The sequence below is a fragment of the Lolium rigidum genome, chromosome 1 (assembly GCF_022539505.1).
Source record: "Lolium rigidum isolate FL_2022 chromosome 1, APGP_CSIRO_Lrig_0.1, whole genome shotgun sequence".
Lineage (NCBI taxonomy): Eukaryota > Viridiplantae > Streptophyta > Magnoliopsida > Poales > Poaceae > Lolium > Lolium rigidum.
In genome coordinates this window covers 54,806,674-54,810,681 of record NC_061508.1, presented here as the reverse complement: position 1 = coordinate 54,810,681, position 4,008 = coordinate 54,806,674, and the positions used below count along the sequence as shown (strand labels likewise).

The 4,008-nt window shown below is 41.7% G+C and overlaps 1 long non-coding RNA gene across 1 annotated transcript; it reads right to left on the bottom strand.

Annotated features, from left to right (window-relative positions):
• Positions 1-329: 329 nt before the first annotated feature.
• Positions 330-2,363, bottom strand: LOC124685368. Its single transcript, XR_006997417.1, has 3 exons — positions 2,249-2,363; positions 1,699-2,095; positions 330-734 (listed from the first exon to the last, which is right to left on the bottom strand). It is a non-coding gene; the product is annotated as an uncharacterized LOC124685368 (long non-coding RNA).
• Positions 2,364-4,008: the final 1,645 nt, after the last annotated feature.

The following is a 4,008-nucleotide window of genomic DNA, read 5'->3' as shown; positions in this document are numbered from 1 at the left end:
TTATCGTGGTTTGGGCTGCGTGTCTCCGCTTGGGAGTCGTCCGTGGCCCATATTAGGACTGGCTGGGCTGCTGCCTTCTCTCATGGGCCGCACGACACGCAAGTACCATTCGAAATAAACAGTTCGCCTGTTTTGATCGGAACGCACGAATAATCCCACATCGCTGCTTTAGGCTGTGTCTCACCTGTTCACTAGACCATAAAAGCGCGCTTTGCCGCGCCCGTCCATCTCAACGCAACAATAATAAAAATAATGATAGTAATATGTACGGAAATATGAAAAAAATACCTACAAAAATATGTACCTCGCAGATTTTGATGCCATCGGATAAATGTTTTTTTTCTTCTAGCTGGAAAATGTTTTGATTTTTAGATCTGCAAGTTCAACTCGACCACATTGATGTGACTTTTGGTTTCTCGTCGTCTTTACAACGCTAGTACAAAGGGATATTGTGAAGCTGCTATCATATTATTCTGACTCATAGGCTCGCATCTATCACTTTCTTACTTCGCCTCCTCTTTGTGAATGCCCCAAACTTCAGATCGGGTTCAACCAGTTTGTATTTCCGTCGAAGAGCAGTACCACCTCGAAAGATCTGAGGGAAAATTTGAGGTCCTTCCACTGCTTGTTCACATGCCTAACCTTGGGGCTCCACATACTTCTCAATTTGTGATTGCCTTGTCAAATCTGTTGCTTACTAAGAGGACATTGTACACTTGACCTATAAAGTAAAACTGTTCCAAAAAAGAACAAAGAGCAGTTTCAGAACAGGGTTATATTGCTTCAACTGCATACATGAAACGCACTGTCTATTTAAATGTGGATTATGAGAAATACCATATTGATTGGTATTTGTAAAATGCCCAACATATAAATTGTTGAACAACAGAAACGAACAGGTCTTTTAGGGCTTGAGTTCTCTTAGAGGCTCATGTCAGAAGTTAAAAACTCTATAGTGTCACCTTGGTTCCCGCATAATGCAATTATGGTACAAAGCACATGATAGGAAACCTACAGAACAAGAACAAATCTTTGTATAGCCTCCAAAAGAATGAAACAAATTGTACAAAAATGACTTACAACAGTTCAGTCATCTTGCTCTCATAAACTCATAATGCTTAGCATCAAAATGAGAACCCCTTGTTTCATTCCAATTCAGGTTGTACTAAATAAAAATATGAGCATGTTAACAAGTCTTTCTGGTTAAGATGCTGAACGCTATAACCAATGCCATTTAGCGAAACTAATCGGTTATAAAAAAAACACGTCCTATAAGGATGGCGATAGGCTAATGAGTAAAACATGAGCTCCATCACCAACAGATGACAAAGCTAATGGACCAACAGGAACATGCAATTGCTTGATCCTGTATTCTAGTAGCACATCTATATAATCGAAGCTATAACTTCTTAGAACCCACATGATCCAGCCAAAATATAGGATAATTATATTTATATTATATAAACATCCTTGTGAAAAATATATGCTTGCCTCTAGTACTCCACGAATCAACCAATTTGTGTCATCACATAACCCCTGGTTCAAATTAACCAACTTGAGTGCCACAACAACCTAGCATATCAACAACGCCTCCGACCAGTCCAACATCATCTAAACTAATTGAATCCATAGATGTGCAGGCGTTATTTGTTTGAGATAGAGTTATGAGTAACATCCGTTGAGTTGAACGGTGCCGACCTGAGTAACTGAGGAGTCAACCGATAAGTAGATACGAGCCAGAGGATGGTGGCACACATGCTACCGTGATGAACATGCCAGCAGGGATGGGCAGCCAACATGATTGAGGAGTAGATAGAAAATCAGGGCACACATTCACTGGATATAAGAGAAGAGAAACATATGCAGCTGAACCAATTCGCCTCACATGCATCCAAAGATCGACTGTCAATCAGAAAAATATTGTAAGACATTAATTGAATGCAAAAACAAGAAAGTGGATTAACAAACCAGATAGATTGCTTGAACCTTGGGCCTCGAGATCCAATTGATAGAATGATCCAACCATCGGACGAGCGCAGGGGAGGAGCGAATTCCGAAATACAAAGGCGGATCCGGACCAGCCCCATGAGACGGGCTGCTTAGTAAAAACCATGGCTGTCAGAGAAGCAGTTTGGAACAAAGGGAGATATTGGAACACAAAATCAAATCCTATGAGTGAGACCTAGCAGATTGGGTGCTGGGCATGCCATTTTCAGTGCCCCATGAAAGAGACGTGGGAATATCTAACCTGATTGAGCTGTCCATGTGGGAGTGTGATTAGTTGTCGCAGGGGTACGAAGAATAGCAGCGCGGGCGGACCAAGAACAGCTGCGGGTGCGGAGGAATGTTGGCGAGCGGAGGAGGCTCGGCGGCGCACGAGCTCGAAGAAGGAGAACGATGAATGAAAGTGAACGGTAATTACTTGAAGCCCCAAAACGTTGGCATGTTAACTAATTTCGAGGCCCAATCAACATGCTAAGGCATAAATCAATATTCGGAGTAGCAGCCCTAGAAGGGAACGGGCCTTTGGAAAGGTAAAGGCCTTATTACGGGATCTGGAGAACGTACCGATTCGGTAAGCTAAACATCTGTACACCTTTGGATTGTCCGATCCGACGGTCAAGAATTTCCAAACTCTGTGGAGAGGTCCTGGTGGTTCCATTATACTGTTAACTAATATACTTGCAAAGCTACCTAGAATACAAGCCTACTTGGGAATCAACAAACCATGATGCATCTATGTTCGATATACAACTCTGCAAGGAAAGACGATTTAATTGCGAGAGGAGGAGGAATCGGGAGATGCAGGGCGGTCCCAGCAAGATCCGCGTCACTAGAGATTGAGAACTTGAGGCGTATTATGCCCAAATCAAAGAGACTAGAATAATCCCTCAAAAAAAGATTAGCGGGCATGTTCTATTAAAAATTCGATCAAATCAGGAGGGATGTTGGAGATGGATGGAAAGGTTACGCTGCAACGCGCGGGCATTGTCCTAGTACCTACTAATAAAGGAAGTAAGATTTCTTCCCGAAAATTTCGTCCGTTTTTAATATATCCCCGAAAATTACATAGGCTGTCACCGCTTAGATAACAAAACGGTTCATCCCCGGCAGAAAAAAAAAGAACAGCTGAGGCATTCTTTGTTCTACCCACCTAAGGAAGTTTTGGTGCGTTTGGTCGCTCCGAACAGGGCCAAGTTGGGCTTTCTAGGCAGGAAACAGACCTTTACAGATATTTTGTGTTAATAGTCCCACCTCGCTCGCGTATAAAGAGTTTCACCTGTTTATATGCGTCAATTTCTTGGATTGAAACGAGCAACTCAGAGACAACAAGCAGCAACACATATGTTGGCGAATTAAAGAAAGAAATTGAAGGCTTGTGAAATGTTCACGGTTCAAAATTGTTTTTCTATTAGAAACATAGGTATGGAAAAAAGGTTTCCATGTATAAAAAATGGTTCGTGAATACGAAAAAGGATCCACGGTCCAAAAAATGTTCATGATTCCAAAATTATTCACGGATTGAAGACATGTATGAAAAAAGGTACACAAGTACAAAAAGAATGGTCCATGAGTAAGAAAAATGATTCGCGAGTTCGAAAAATGGAATGAGAGTACCAAAAAAGTTTCGCGAGCACAAAAAAAGGTTCACGGGTACGAAAATGTTCACGGCTCAAAAGTTCTTCCCGGTTTAAAATCACTGGTACGGAAAAATGGTTTGCGTATTTGTGGGTTCGAAAAAATATTCACGGGTTTAAAACTTGTTCGCGGATTAAAATAATCTCCACACTTTTTCATGGTAAATAAAAAAATTTGTTGTTCACAAAAATGTTCATTCCAAAATTGTTCCCGGGTTCAAAAAATGTTGCAAATTGGAAAAAATGCTTCCAACTGAGCGACCCGGGCGAGTCGGTGCTACTGCTTGCAATAAGCGAGAAATAGGGATCGCAGGGGCTAACCGAAAATCCTATACATCGCCCAGCAGTGGGGTCTATTAACGCGCACACG